Source organism: Quercus lobata, chromosome 8 (genome assembly GCF_001633185.2).
Source record: "Quercus lobata isolate SW786 chromosome 8, ValleyOak3.0 Primary Assembly, whole genome shotgun sequence".
Taxonomy (NCBI): Eukaryota; Viridiplantae; Streptophyta; class Magnoliopsida; order Fagales; family Fagaceae; genus Quercus; species Quercus lobata.
The window spans coordinates 16,390,953-16,407,673 of record NC_044911.1 but is presented as its reverse complement, the minus strand read 5'-3'; the positions used below and the strand labels follow the sequence as shown (position 1 = coordinate 16,407,673).

Here is a 16,721-nt window from a genome sequence, read left to right as displayed (position 1 = left end):
ATATGAACTCTAAGATTTGAATTATTATATACTGTGATCATCATATGGGCTTCTTATTTTGCCTTATCAACTTTTGCTTATTAGTTAATCTTGTTAACTACATAAAATACAATATCACAAAGCAACTATTTTTTTGTACAACTAATCTATAACAAATATCTCTTATTTTCTTTTCAAATGTGCATTATAGTTGATATATTCATTAAAGTGCACCCATAAAGGCACACATGTCGATATTGCAGGGCACTCCACTTTTTTCCCCCTTGCAAAATGTAATAAGCTTCTAGAAAATGTGAAAGATATGGTCAGAGGAGATACCAATTACAATCTTACTCGTCACCTGGAAGACTTTTCTCATTACCTTCAAAAACATGTCATAGTTAGCTAATTAAGTTTTCTTGAATGGCATGACAACTTACAGAATAATTTTCAATGGAAGACACGACTTTAGTTTTAAAAATGTGTAACAAGTAACAAACGCTACCCAATTTTCAATTCCACGTGATGGATGGGTCTTACATCCGCATCCATTGTACTAGTAATTTTGTATACTTCTCTCACTAAAATAATGCAGGAACCTCTGGTCTACGTTCAAATTCCACCTTGACATTTCTGCACTTCATAGCAAAATTTTCAAGGCCCACTCTAAAGTTCGCCGGAGTGGACCAAGGTGTCTGAAAGTGAAAGTCCATTTTCGAAGGGTCCCATTTGTAACAGTTCGCCGTTTGTTGCATTTTTACTGAAAGATTAGATCTAATTTCAGCGAAAAAAAAAAAAAGGGGGTTCCGAAGTGCCAAATACTTTCTATCCGTTTGCTTAGTGTAAACATATACGATGAAGGCCCTGAGTTACAACAAATAACAGCTTGCTCTTAAATAAGCACACCTTGAATCATCTGTTTCTGCCTTTGCCTATCTAGAGTCCATTTAGCCTGTACTTGGATACCTGTAAAGAGAAAAGTCTCATATTCTCCTACAGAAAGTTTACAGTGTGATAGAATGCATGAAATACGCCAATGATGCGTATTCCATTCGTTGCAACGGGATTGTATTATATGTTACTTTCTCTGAACATAAAGGCACAGATTTAGACAATGATTGTCTTTAAACCTCTTTTTATGTATTGTTTCATTTCCTGCTTCTTAAGATTCTCTGCTACATTAGACACTCTCACTCCAAGCCATTCCATTAGAGATGGTGAGACTTTAGTTTCCCCTGGTAGAACCTTTGAACTGGGATTCTTCAGTCTAGGTAATTCAAAAGGCCGATACTTGGGAATATGGTATGGAATGTCTACTGATGCAATTGTTTGGGTAGCTAATAGGGAGACTCCACTTGACAATAACTCAGGAGTTTTGAAGATTACCCATGAAGGAGATATTGTTCTTCTCAGCAACACAAGTAGTATTGTTTGGTCATCGAATATGTCAAGAACTGCATCCAGTCCAGTTGTACAGCTCTTGGATTCAGGAAATCTTGTTGTGAAAGATGGAAATGATAATAACTTGGAGAACTTTTTGTGGCAGAGTTTTGATTATCCTTGCAACACATTGATTCCAGGAATGAAGATGGGAAAGAACTTTGTAACAGGCCAGGACTGGTTTTTAACATCTTGGAAGAGCACTGAAGATCCTGCTAAAGGTGAGTTTTCCTTAAGGATAGATACTCATGGGCTTCCACAGCTAGTTTCTATGAGGGGAGATAAAATAAAGACTAGAGCAGGGTCATGGAATGGCGTTGGTTATACAGGACGTCCTGCGTTAATACCGAATCCAGTATATGAGTCTAAATTTGTGTTGAATGAGATCGAAGTATATTACCAGTTCAGACTCGTGAACAGTTCAATCTTTTCAAGACTTGTATTTAACCCATCAGGGACTGCAGGACGCTTCACGTGGATGGATCGGACACACAGTTGGGAGCTCTTTGCTACATCCCAGGTAGATCAGTGTGAAAGTTATGCCTACTGTGGTGCAGACGCTATCTGCAATGCCAATGTCTCTCCAGTATGTGCATGCTTGGAAGGATTTGTGTCCAAATCTCCAAAAAAATGGTATTCAGTAGATTGGTCTGATGGTTGTGTTCGAAGGACTAAATTAAAATGCAATGGAGATGGCTTTCAAAAATACACGAATGTGAAATTGCCTGACACATCTTCTTCCTGGTTTAATAGGACCATGAGCCTCAAGGAATGTGAGGGATTGTGTTTGGAAAACTGTTCTTGCACGGCATATTCAAATTTAGATATCAGCAGAGAAGGAGGTGGCTGTGTGCTTTGGTTTGGTATCTTGAATGATATGAAAGTATCCTCCCAGGGTGGGCAAGACCTATATATAAGACTGGCCAACTACAAACAAGGTACTTTTTATTTCTGTTATTTCTCCTCGTTGGATGCTCTTTTATTATAAATTGAGGAAAAATTGGACACCTACATCGCTTGGTTTTCAATTGATGGTTTTCATTTTTAGAAGAATCAGTGAATTGACTCAAAGATAAGAGCTCAATACAAGCACAAACTAGTGGTCACTGGGCGGCAGGCACAGTACTTGCACAGAAGAACCATAACAATCTCAGTATCTAGCTTCTTTGGACAAACTAAACTTCCATCTTGTCCTGATTCAGAACTAACCATCAGGCCTAACCCTTGCAATCACTAATTAATTTTCTTGCTAAATACAGTGAAAGGGATTCCCCTATACAGCCTAAGAATCTTTTTAAAAGTGAGTTACTATAGTTCCCCTTAAACATCAACCAGCTCTAACTTCCTAATTAATAGCTTAGATTAAAATGTTCTCTGATTAGGCTTGACAGACTATTATTTGTGTGTCTTCGGGGTGAAGGGGGAGCGAGTGGGAGATACGAACCAACATTGTAAAGCATAAAGAAAATCTGTTGGATGTTTGGTTGAAGTCTGCACAACTGCAAGTCAGAGAACTGAAATAAAGTCTGAAAAGTGCAGTGGTGGTTGTTGTGCCATAGGAACTAGGATTTCATGTTGTTGCAACCTACTGCTTTATCTGCCTTATTGGTACCATTTATCTTTCCTATTTAAGGTCAAGATAATTTTTTTTTTACCAATTAGACTTGGCAAGCTGCATGTATCTATGAAGCTAGTAATAACAGCCACATACATGTCCATTTACTCATCTTCCCATTTTCAGATAATACTACAAAAAACAGGGTCTCCAGCAAGATAAGACAAGCAGGAATCATAGTTGCCTCTTCAATGCTAGTCATTGGATTGATGTCATATGTGTGGAAGAAGAAACTTAGTTTCAAAGGTAAATCTATAAAACATGGACTGGTAATTTTTGATGCATGATAATACATTTAAAACAAAGAAACATTACATTGAAGGTCTTAGAAATGCATCAGATTAGGTGGTTAGTTGATTCAATAATACTGTTCGAGTTATTCATGCCAATCCATCTCCTAATATTTCAGGAATCACAAGGAAAGATTACAACAATGAAGGTGGGAATGAAGATATGGAGTTACCCATATTTGATATGATGGCCATAGCAAATGCCACCTGCAACTTTTCAAGCAACAACAAGTTGGGAGAAGGTGGTTTTGGACCTGTATATAAGGTAAAAAAAAAAAAAAAACATCCTAACTAGTTAAGCTATCTTTTTTTGGCAAAAATTCCTAATATTTGGATTTTTAGGGGACACTGAATGGGGGGCAAACGGTAGCTATAAAGAGGCTATCTAATAATTCGAGACAAGGATTGAATGAATTCCAAAATGAAGTTCTATCAATTGCTAAACTACAACACCGCAATCTTGTAAAGCTTCTCGGTTGTTGCATTCAAGGAAATGAGAAAATGTTAATCTATGAATATATGCCTAACAAAAGCTTGGACACCTTTATTTTTGGTTAGATTATTTTACCTTTTGCACTCCATGACATACATGTTAAGTATTGTCATCTTTCTTCAATGAAATTGCACTAACATGTAACATAAATTTGGTCAGATCATACAAGAAGCACATTACTAGATTGGCATAACCGCATCCACATTATTTGTGGCATTGCCAGGGGACTTCTCTATCTTCATCAAGACTCTAGACTCAGAATTATCCATAGAGATCTCAAAGCAAGCAATATCCTGCTAGATGATAATATGAATCCAAAAATTTCAGACTTTGGTTTGGCTAGAACATTTGGGGGAGATCAAACTGAGGCCAAAACCAAAAGAATTGTTGGAACGTAGTAAGTACATTTAAACTTCTTATATGGTCAATACTACTTTATTTTTTAAGCTTCTATTACTTTGCAATGGTTTTTGTAGTGGTTATATGTCTCCTGAGTATGCGGGGCACGGAAAGTTCTCAATCAAGTCCGATGTCTTTAGCATTGGAGTCTTAGTGTTAGAGATAGTGAGCTGAAAAAGGAACCAGGGATTTTGTCACTCAGACGACCACCTCAATCTTCTTGGTTATGTAAGTGTGAAGAGTTTTATTCTACTAATTTACTTTGTTGACTGATGTTTCAGTTTGATGTCATGTAGTCCCTCTAAAGAAATTATCCAATCAATCATATACAATGCCCTGGTTATTCTTATAATCCAGAAAAATAGTAATGGATAAAAAGTATTCCTAATTAAAAATGAAATAGAAGTCCAAATCAACCACTGATATATATATGGTTTGACCTGTTTAAGGCCTGGAGATTATGGATGGAAGATAAGGCAATGGAATTGATCGATAAATCATTATGCGACATGTGCACTTTATCTGATCAAGTTCTACGATGCATTCATGTGGGATTGTTATGTGTGCAACAAAGACCAGAAGATAGACCAGATGTGTCATCTGTGATTCAAATGTTAAGCAGTGAGATTTCATTGCCTAAGCCTAGTCAGCCAGGTTTCTATATGGAAAAGACTCTACCAACAAAGCATGAACCATATTCAGTCAATGAAATTACTATCACATTAGAAAAGGGACGGTAAAATGTCATCTCATTTGTTCAAGACTAAACAGCTATAGTTTATAGCAAGGGAACTCTTACTCTGATGTTTCTCATCAATCTAATTAGACTTTACATGCGCAACTGGATCATGTCTTTCAAACTGAACCTTCTATTATGTGTGGGTACTTTTTTTTTATTAATTCCTTCTATATGCATGCTATAATATTACATCTAAACTAGTGGAAATGACATTAAATAATGGAATTCTTTATTTTTTTTGCTGAATAAATACTTTATTTACTGCAAACCAAAGAGCTACAATCCAGTTTGTGCCTGGGCCATCTTGATCCAAAGCCTGAATTATCGATGGCGATAGATTAGAGAATTATCAAATAATGGAATTTGATAGTTTGATGAACCGTATATGACCATAAAAGCCATGCTATTACGATTTTTATTATTTTTTGGGATCTTGGATTTTGAGAGTTGAAAGCAATACCCTTAAAAGCTTCTTTATGAAGAAAAAAAAATGAGACGGTAAATTGTCACAAACTAGTACGATGCATGGAAAAGCTTTACATAAATGTATAACTTAATTTTATTTGTCTCAAGTTGAAACAATTTAAGTTCGTTTTTTTAGGTCTCTACCTAACCTAATGGCTAAAGCCACAACTACAAGGATGCTCAAGACAAAGCCAACTAAAACCAAAACTGGTGAAGAGATGGGAAGCACCTCTAAGAAAATAAAAGATAGCAAAATACGAAAAGAAATTGAGAAACAAAGAAAACTGTTAAGGTTATAAGCACATGATTATCAAGATAGCAAAGTGCTTGCCATTATTATAGAAAATTAGTAAGTTGCTCGTGCAAAGCATGAATAATGTTGTGATGTTTTATATAAGAGAGTTTTGGAGAATGTCGTACATATATTATAAAGAAAAAGTAAACTAATTTAATAATTAAAACAAATATACATATACATTTTGAGATGTTAAAAATTAAATTAGTAGCAACGTATCATAAAGATCAACCTACTCGAACTATATAATGAGTCAATGGCAAAGCGTTCTTTATCATAACAATGAGTTAAAGATTAAAAATAGAGAGACAAACCACGTATGAAAGAAAAAGCAACAATGTAACAAAAAATATTAATAATTTCTCCAATATTCCTCCATAAGCATATTTTGTATTAGAATTATTATTTGTTGCTTTTGTTTTTAATACTAAAACAGTGGGTATGCTAAAAGTCATGAAGAAGAGAGAAATGTATAATAGTAAAAATAAGTTAATGTGATATTTTGGGTAATAGTAAAAAAAAAAAAAAGTTAACAAAAAGAGGTAAAAAAATATTAAATGCAAAATTAGAGGCCACATAACAGAACCTCATGCATTTATGCATGAGGTCTCTACTTTTATATTGATATTGATTATCATAAAATGAAGCCATATCTCCCTTCAAACTTTTGCTCAATCAATTTGCCCTCTATACATATGCAAAAACCCATATCTAGAAACATCAAATAGAAGGAGCACATAACCCAAGAATTAATTTCCCGATATTTATAAATAATCAAAACAAATTCTAATAAAGGAAAACACAAAGGATATGTTTTCTTACATTATATCCAAAATTATGAAATAAAATTAAGTATAAAGTCTAGCATGTTTGGAGCTTTGAGCTCCAATCACCAATAGGAAGATGACATTCGTCCTTGTCATATGCAATGCATATTACTCACTTGAAAGTCTTTTCCTAATAACCATGATAAGCTATTTGAGAGGTAAATCTAATGGGAGATATATCATACAGTTTTTAATAAGAAGCAAACATGAAAATCCAAAATATAAGACAATAACAACATGCACTTGAGGAAGAAAGAGTAAATTACACCAAAGTCTCTTATTATTATTATTATTATTATTTTAAGTAAGAAAGAAACACCAAAGTCTGTTAAAACACAATTTTTTCTTTTCACTCTATATATAAACACATTTATACCCTTCGGAATCAGAAATTCAAAACAAACCTGCTTTGTTTAAACTTTGAATCAATATGAAGTTTTTCTATAAAAATTTTCTGGTTGCTACCAATCAGAAGACAATGAAGCAGCTAAAGTGAAAGAATTCCAGTTCATTTTTCAGTAATTAACTTTTTTCTTTTTTTTTCTTTTTTGCTTTCCTTTTCTGCTGAGAACAAATGACTAACCAGATCAGTAACTCCAATTTGCACTCTTTACAAGTGAGAATAAAAACTCGCAAAAACTTCATGACTCAAATTCCAAAACCAAAAACCAATAGGCCTCGGGCCTCAACTTTCCCATTGGCCTAAATATAGCTTCTTTCTCCAACTTGATTTAAGAAATAAAAATTAAAAATTATAGGAGGAACTCCGATCGAGTAGTTCTATAATTTAATTTTTAATTTTAATACTATTCAATCAAATCATGAAAAAAAAAAAAAATGCCGCTTTTCTCTTAATCAGATTAAGGTGTGGGGAATAGATTTGTTTCATTTTATAGGTGAGATGAATTATTAAATATTTTAATGGTATAATTACCATTTTGATTCCTAACATTTGTTCCCATATTTTAAAATGTATCAAAAAATGCCAACAGAACACTCCACTTATTTTTATTTTCTTTGCAAAATTCAATGGAAGTGTGAAAGATATGGTCAAAGAGATACCAATCACAGTCTTACCAGTCAGCTAGAAGACTTTTCTCAATATCTTAAAAAACATGTCATAATAATCAGCCAATCAGGTTACTTGAACGGCCTGACAAATTGGATTGGGATAAAAAAAAAAAAAATTCAATTCAACGTGGTGGGTGGGTCTTGCAGGAAACCTCATTATAGCAAGTTGGACTGTTGTAGACTTGTAGTTGGAAAATGTATACTCAAATGAGCTGATTCATGACACATCCCTTTCCATTGTATTTTAAAATTTTGTATTCCTTTCTCGCTTGATAATCCAGGAACCTCTGGTCTACGTTCATATTCCACATTTACATATTATTCTTTAAAGTCGTCACCATTTCATCACAAAATGTTCAAGGTCTACTAAAGTTTGCAGCTGTTTGAAAGTCCATTTTTGAAGAGTCCCTTTTGTAAATGTTCGCATTTTGTCGTTTATTTTAATGAAAGATTAGATATCATTTCAGCGAGAAAAAAAAAAGTTTCCGAAATGCCAAATTCTTTCTATCCTTCTGCTGATTGTGTAAACATATGAGAAGGTACGAAGGCCCTGAATTACAACAAATAACAGCTTGCTCTTAAATAAGCACACCACCTTGAATCATCTATTTCTGTCTTTGTGATATAATGCATGAAATACGCCAACAATCAGTGGTGCATATTCCATGCCTTGCAACTTGCCAGAAAATTTGTGTATTATATGTTATTTTCTCTGGAGAACAAGGCATACTATGAGACAATGATTGTCTTTAAACCTCTTTTTGTGTACTGTTTCTTATCCTGCTTCTTAAGATTCTCTGCTACATTAGACACTCTCACTCCAAGCCATTCCATCAGAGATGGTGAGACTTTAGTTTCCTCTGGTGGAAGCTTTGAACTGGGATTCTTCAGTCTAGGTGATTTGAAAGGCCGATACTTGGGAATATGGTATAGGATATCTACTGATGCAGTTGTTTGGGTAGCTAACAGAGAGACTCCACTTTCCAATAACTCAGGAATTTTGAAGATTACTGACAAAGGAGATATTGTTCTTCTCAACAACAATAGTATTGTTTGGTCATCAAATACATCAAGAGCTGCAGACAGTCCAGTCGTACAGCTTTTGGATTCAGGAAATCTTGTTGTGAAAGATGGAAGTGGCAATAACTTGGAGAACTTTTTGTGGCAGAGCTTTGATTATCCTTGCGACACACTGATGCCAGGAATGAAGATGGGAAAGAACTTTGTAACAGGTCAGGACAGGTTTTTAACATCTTGGAAGAGCACAGAAGATCCTGCTAAAGGTGAGTTTTCCTTACGGATAGATACTCATGGGCTTCCACAGCTAGTTGCTATGAAGGAAGATAAAATAAAGGATAGAGCAGGGCCATGGAATGGCCTTACTTTTACTGGAAATCCTCGGTTAAAACCGAATCCAATATTTAAGTATGAATTTGTGTTGAATGAGAATGAGGTATATTATGAGTACACACTCATAGAAAGTTCAGTCTTTTCAAGATTTGTAATTTACCCATCAGGTGTCATGGGACGCCTTGTGTGGAGGGATCAGACTCACAGCTGGGAGACCTACTCTACATCCCAGGTAGATCAGTGTGAAAATTATGCCTACTGTGGTGCATATGCTATCTGCAATGCCAATGGCTCCCCAGTATGTGAATGCTTGGAAGGATTTGTGTCCAGATCTCCAAAAGATTGGAATTCAGTAGATTGGTCTGATGGTTGTGTACGAAGGACTCAATTGGAATGCAATGGAGATGGCTTCCTGAAATACACGAATTTGAAATTGCCTGACACATCTTCTTCCTGGTTTAATAGGACCATGAGCCTCAAGGAATGTGAGGGATTGTGTTTGAAAAACTGTTCTTGCACGGCATATTCAAATTTAGATATCAGCGGAGAAGGAAGTGGCTGCTTGCTTTGGTTTGGTATCTTGAATGATATGAAAGTATTCTCCCAGGATGGGCAAGACCTATATATAAGGCTGACCAACTCCGAACTAGGTACTTTTTACTTCTGTTATCTGTTCTCCTTGGATTTTGCTCTTTTATAATAAATTGAGGACAAATAAAACACCTATATTGCTTGGTTTTCAATTTGTGTTTTTCTTTTTTGGATGAATCAGTGAATTGACTCAAAGATAGAAGCACAAACCAATCACAAACTAAACCTCCATTTTGTCACAATTCAAAACCAACTATCAGGCCTAACCCATGCAATCACAAATTTACTTTCTTCCTAAATACAGAGAAAGGGATTTCCATTTAAAGCATAAGAATCTTTTTAAACTTGAGTTACTATGGTTACCTTCAAACACCAACCAGCTCTAACTTCCCAATTAATAGCTTGGATTGTAATGTCCTCTGATTTTAGTCGACAAACTATTAGTGATTTTCAAAAACGTTAGCATACGTTTACTCAGACTTTTTTTTCCGTATGTTTCCGGGGTGAAGAGGGAGCAAGTGGGAGATAAGAAAGAACATTGTAAAACATAAACAAACTCTGTAAAATGTTTAGTTGGAGAAGTCCGACACAACTACAAGTTAGAGAACTGAAATAAAGTGTGAAAAGTGGAAATGATGGCGATTTCTGTGCCATGGGAACTACGATGTCATGGTGTTGCACCCTACTGCTTTATCCACCTTATTTGTACCATTTATAATTCCTATTTAAGGTCAAGACAAATTCTTATTTATGAATTCGCCTGGGCAAGCTGTAGGTATCTATGAAGCTACAACAGCACATATATGTTCATTTATACTTTACTTCTCATTTTCAGATAATATTACAAAAAAAAGGCACTCCAGCAGGATACGAAAAGAAGCAATCATATTCGCCTCTTCAACACTAGTAATGGGAATTCTTATACTTGGAGCGATCTCATATGTGTGGAAGAAGAAACTGAGTTTCAAAGGTAAAGCTATACGATATGGACTGGTAATTTCTGATGCATGATAATAGATTTACAGCAAAGAAATATTAAATTGAAGGTCTCAGAAATACAACAGATTATGTGGTCAGTCAATTCAATAATACCAATCAAGTTATTCATGCCAATCCATCTCCTAATATTTCAGGAATCACAAGGAAAGATTACAACAATGAAGGTGGGAATGAAGATATGGAGTTACCCATATTTGATATGACAGACATAGCTAATGCCACCTGTAACTTTTCAAGCAACAACAAGTTGGGAGAAGGTGGTTTTGGACCTGTATATAGGGTAAACAAAAACATCCTAACTAGTTAAGCTATCTTCTTTCACAAAATTTCCTAATCTTTTCATCCTTAGGGTACACTGAAGGGAGGACAAGTGGTAGCTGTAAAGAGGCTATCTAAGAATTCGGGACAAGGATTGGACGAGTTCAAAAATGAAGTTTTTTCAATTGCTAAACTGCAACACCGCAATCTTGTGAAGCTTCTTGGTTGTTGCATTCAAGAAAATGAGAAAATGTTAATCTATGAATACATGCCTAACAAAAGCCTGGACACCTTTATTTTTGGTTAGATGATTTGATCTTTCGTACTCCACTAAATTCATGTTAAGTATTATCATCTTCTTTCATTGAAATTGCACTAACATGAACCTAAAATTGGTCAGATCATACAAGAAGCACATTACTAGATTGGCATAACCGCATCCGCATTATTTGTGGCATTGCTAGGGGACTTCTCTATCTTCATCAAGACTCTAGACTCAGAATTATCCATCGAGATCTCAAAGCAAGCAACATCCTGCTAGATGATAGCATGAATCCAAAAATTTCAGACTTTGGCTTGGCTAGAACATTTGGGGGAGATCAAACTGAGGACAAAACCAAAAGAATTGTTGGAACGTAGTAAGTACACTTTAACTTCTTATATTACCAACACTACTTTATTTTTTAAGCTTCTATTAATTTGTGATGGCTTTTGTAGTGGCTACATGTCTCCTGAGTATGCGGGGCATGGAAAGTTCTCAATCAAGTCTGACGTCTTTAGCTTTGGAGTTTTAGTGTTAGAGATAGTAAGTGGGAAAAGGAACCAGGGCTTTTGTCACTCAGACGACCACCTCAATCTTCTTGGACATGTAAGCATGAAGAGGTTTATTCTACTAATTTACTGTGTTGATCGGAGTTTCAGTTTTAAATCATGTAGTCCCTCTAATCAAATCTTCCAATGACCTGTGTTATCAATCATATACAATGCCCTGGTTAATATTATAACCCAGCAAAATAGTCATGGGATAAAAAGAAGTCCAAATTAGGAATGAAATAGAAGTCCAAATCAACCACTGATATATACGTTTTTGACCTGTTTAAGGCCTGGAGATTATGGATTGAAGATAAGGCAACAGAATTGATCGATAAATCTTTAGGCAACAAGTGCACCTTATCTGATCAACTGCTTCGATGCATTCATGTGGGCTTGTTGTGTGTGCAACAAAGACCAGAAGATAGGCCAGATATGTCATCTGTGGTTCTGATGTTAAGCAGTGAGAGTTTATTGCCAAAACCCAGACAACCAGGTTTCTATATGGAAAAGGCCCTACCTGAAGCAGATTCTTCATCAACAAAGCTTGAACCATGTTCAACCAATGAAATTAGCATCACAATGTTAATGGGACGGTAAAATGTCATCACATTGTTCAAGATTAAAACCACTTTAGTTTATATTAAGGGAGCTCTTTATCTAATGTTTCTCAGCTATCTAATTAGATTTTAAATGGAACTATATACCATGTCTCAAACTGAACGTTCTATCGTATGCTGGTACTACATTCATTAATTCCTTCTTTAATATATGCTATAAATTAACTCTTAATCACTCAAATTGAAGATTCTATCCTGTGTTTTAATTTTGTTTCTCTTGCTGAAATAAATAAAGTCGGTTCCTTTAGGTCTCTACCTAATGGCTAAAGCCAGAGAACAGGATGCCCAAGACAAAGCCAACTAAAAGAAAAACGGGTGAAGAAATCGAAAGGTACCTCAAAGAATATAAAAGAGAACAAAATTCAAAAGAAATTGATAAACATAGAAAGCTGTGAAGGTAAACAAGCATGTCAATATGAAGATAGCAATGTGATTGCTAATACTATAGAAAATTACCATTAAATGTAGCCATATCTCCCTTCCATCTTTTGCTTGATCAATCCACCCTCTATATGTACGCAAAAACTCGTATCTAAAAACATCAAATAGACGGAGCACACAGCCCGAGCATTAATTTCCCAATAGTTACATATAATCAAAACAAAATTCTAATAAAGGGAAACAAAAGGCATGTATTTGCCTACAACAATCCCAAAACTAAGAAACAACATTAGTAGCCATGAAAAGTTAACCGAGAGGTAAATCTAATTGGATTCTCTCATTTCATATCATTGATAAATTTATCCATTTGGTTAGTCTCAGAAATCTGGCATCCAGTTTGTCATTATTTGTAGTAATAATGAATGAGTATTAAGAAAACGAAACTGAAAGGGAGATAAGTAAAAAGGATGGAATTGAATCCTTACCCAAGCTCACAACAACAGCAATTGTCTGAATAGTTAATGTCCCTCCGGGGCGTGCATTGGGCATTTTCTAGCAAATGGAATGCAAAGAAACTCCAATGAACTCTAAGCATGCAAAAACAAATCACATAATTCTTACACGCATTTTCACAAACACGTACAATGCATAGACGTTTAATAAGAAAACAGACATCAAAATCCAAAATATAAGGCACAATAACAACACACAAAAGAAAGAATAAATTATACGAAAGTCTACGGAATCAACAATTCAAGAGAAAATTTTTTTTGTTTAAACTTTGAATCAATATGCAGTTTTTCTATAAAAAAATTTCTGGTTGCTTCCGATCAGAACGCAATGCAGCAGCTAAAGTGAAAGAAATCCATTTCTTTTCTCAGTAATCAACTTCTTCTTTTTCCTTTTCTGCTAAGAACAAATGAGTAACTCCAATTTGCACTCTTTACCAGTGAGATGAAAAACTCAGAAAAACTTCATGATTCAAATTTATAAACCAAAAACCAGTACGCCTCGGCTTTCTAATTGGTCCAAATACCGGTTCCTTCTGCAACTTAAAAAAGAAAAAAAGAAAAAGAAAATAGTATAGAAGTAGAACTACTCGATTATAGTTGTTTAAAAAAAAAAAAAAAAAACTCGATTATAAAAAATGGGTGGTTTTTTATTTTTATTACTCCCTCCGTCCCACTTTGTTTGTCCTCTATTCCATTTTGAGATGTCCCAAAATATTATCTTGTTTCTAAAAATAAAAGTTATTAATTTACTAATGTTCCTATTATACCCCTATTTTATTAATAATTCAAATTTTTGATAAATTTATTTAAGGGTAGTTTTGGAAACTTATACATTTTTAAAAGGTAGACAAGACAATAAATGATGTTCCCTTAAAAAATTTGACTTTTCAAACAGGACAAACAAAGTGGAACGGAGGGAATATTATTATTATTATTCCAACTTTTGACTTGAAAACAGTCGCTCTTACTTTCTATCCTATCAAATAAAGAAATATCGTGCCCCTTTTATCTTAATCATATTAATGTAATTTTATTTATGTATTTACTTTGGGTGGAGAGAGAATAGACTGGTTTCCTTTCGCATTTCATATCTGAAATGAATATTTTTTTATTCAGCAAAAACATGATTTTTTTTAATTAATATATTTACCATTTTGATTCCTAACATTTGTCCAATATTTTAAAATAGTTTATAAACTTTAAATTTTAGGGTAAATTACAAATTACACTCCAAAAATAAAATTTTATTTATGTATTTACTTTGGGTGGACTGGTGGAGAGAGAATAGATTGGTTTCCTTTCACATTTCACATATGAAATGAATTTTTTTTTTTATTCAGCAAAATATGATTTTTTTAATTAATATATTTACCATTTTAATCCCTAACATTTGTCCAATATTTTAAAATAATCCATAAACTTTAAATTTTGGGGTAAATTACAAATTACACTTCAAAAATTTTGGGATGATTGGATTTTACACCTTAAAGTTTCAGAATTTGAATTTTATCCTCTAACGTTTGAGAGTGTTTGGATTTTACACCCTAATATTTCAAATTTTGGATTTTACCTATTATATTTTATGGATGTTTGAGTGTATTTGAATTTCTCATCTCAAAGTTTCATAATCTGAGGGTGTAAAATTCAAATACCCCTAAATTTTAGTGGATAAAATCTAAATTTTGAAATTTTAGATTGTACAATCCAATCACCCTAAACTTCAGGGGGAAAAATTTTAATTCTGAAATTTTAGGGTGAAAAATCTAAACATCCTCAAATTTCAAGAGTTTAATTTGGTAAATTTGATAAGATGATATATATATATATATATATATATATATATATATATATATGATGATTTTCAAACCTTAGTAGTTAGTACTCGACGTGGCAGGTGGCAACTCATGATATTAAAATAATTATTTTGATGTCACGTGGAATATTTACCAAAGACGCTATGTTGCCTTAATTTAAAATATTAAAAATAAAAATAAAAACAAAATAATAAAAACAAAAACAAAAACTAACTTTAGGAACGAATGAGACGAATAACAGTTAGGATGACTTGGTAAATCACTAACAGTGGGCTCTATTAATTGGATTTTCTTTGAAATTTAAGTTTCTTCTAAATACCTTTTATAATTTAGTGTAATCATTAAAAACTTTTCTTCAATCTGTGAGGAACATGGAATAATACATTAAAGGACAACCATACCTAGATTATGATTCCATCTGTCATGTACACAATATGATTCCATCTTGATAATGCCAAAAATCGTCAGTGAGTCATGCGGTGCTCACATGCCCTAGACAGAATTTGCGAAACAAAAACGAAAAAGACCTTACAGAGAGTATCAATGTAGTATCAACCAAGCACCCATCGAAGGTTAAATTAGAGAATTTCTACAACTCTAGAATGATAGAACTAGGGTAAATTATGCGTACTTTGATTTGTGAGCGCTTTGAGGTTTTTATAATAGTGTAAAACTGACTTTTGTTTCTTAGTGGAGAAGGTCTTTCCTTGTAGGGAAAATCCTCATTAATATACGTATTTTGCGGGATCCTTTCCTTGTAGAAATTCCTTTGATTAAGGTTAATCGTAGGATGCAAGATATTCCTTACATAGATTTTCATGGAGATCAAGCCAAGCCATGTTGGACCCGTTGGCCTCTTCACCTCGTCAGTCTCTTGCTTCATCCAAAAGTCCCGTTAGCTTTATAAAGACGCTCGTCGAGTATCGTGGGGTCGTCAGCTTTTATGGTGTCATTGCTTTGGGTCCTGTCTGCTTATGGGAAGCTGACGAGTTTAGAGGAGCCGTCAGCTTCCTTGTGCGTCATACCTTGAATTTCTCAATGAGAACACCCTTATCACATCTAAAATATTTAAGGTCTTTACATATGAATTATGAAATGGAAGACAACCATACCTAGGTTATGAGTGTGTATATCCTTTCATAGGGTTTTTGATCTTAACATGGCTAGAGTAGGATCAAGCAATATTATGAGTGTGTATATAGATTATGGTCAAAATTCGAAGACATATAAATTATAAGTTCTAATGTAATTATGGAATCAAATGGATGTTGAGTTTATTGAAGATAAATTCAGTCATGATTTGTGGATGCCTCAGTATCTATTCAAAGCACAAGTAAATGACTCCAATTCTAATGTCTCTTTAAGTGTTATTATGAGAATTGGGTGGCGCACCAAGTGAACAAATGAGTACTCAAAGAGTGAGGAAAGAAAAGGACTTTAGTTTGGATATCATTTCCTATCAAGTTCGTGTATACCTTATGGAAGGTTATAGAAATGTGAAACTAAATAAAATACTCTTAGTGTTTTTGAAGCTATGATATTATATAATCAAGGCACCACTTGGACTCCTTGTGTTGTACTATAAAGTATTATCATATTTATTTTAGATTTACGTAGTTTATGTTTTTCAACTTATTATATTACCGCTCTCTCAATGTAATAAATATTACAAATTTGTTTTTTCTTCTTATGAATTTACTTGTGATTTAAGAATAATGCCTTTGCATGGGACTAAAATAATTTAAAGTGGTTTTTTTTTTTATTTAATCAAAA

General features: G+C 34.0%; 1 long non-coding RNA gene and 1 pseudogene across 3 annotated transcripts; one reads left to right on the top strand and one right to left on the bottom strand.

Annotated features, from left to right (window-relative positions):
* Positions 1 to 301: 301 nt before the first annotated feature.
* On the bottom strand, positions 302 to 13,738 carry LOC115954990. 2 transcript variants are annotated; one of them, XR_004083998.1, is made up of 4 exons: positions 13,108 to 13,738; positions 12,698 to 12,773; positions 886 to 945; positions 302 to 739 (listed from the first exon to the last, which is right to left on the bottom strand). It is a non-coding gene; the product is annotated as an uncharacterized LOC115954990 (long non-coding RNA). The 2 variants fall into 2 exon arrangements; XR_004083997.1 differs by lacking the exon at positions 302 to 739 and having other exon boundaries at positions 786 to 945.
* LOC115954989 lies at positions 940 to 12,348 on the top strand (annotated as a pseudogene). The gene is made up of 15 exons (XR_004083996.1): positions 940 to 2,357; positions 3,161 to 3,280; positions 3,444 to 3,589; positions 3,667 to 3,877; positions 3,977 to 4,214; positions 4,294 to 4,444; positions 4,666 to 4,959; positions 8,338 to 8,774; positions 8,856 to 9,613; positions 10,390 to 10,524; positions 10,688 to 10,833; positions 10,903 to 11,113; positions 11,212 to 11,449; positions 11,529 to 11,679; positions 11,913 to 12,348. The product of XR_004083996.1 is annotated as an uncharacterized LOC115954989 (transcript).
* Positions 13,739 to 16,721: the final 2,983 nt, after the last annotated feature.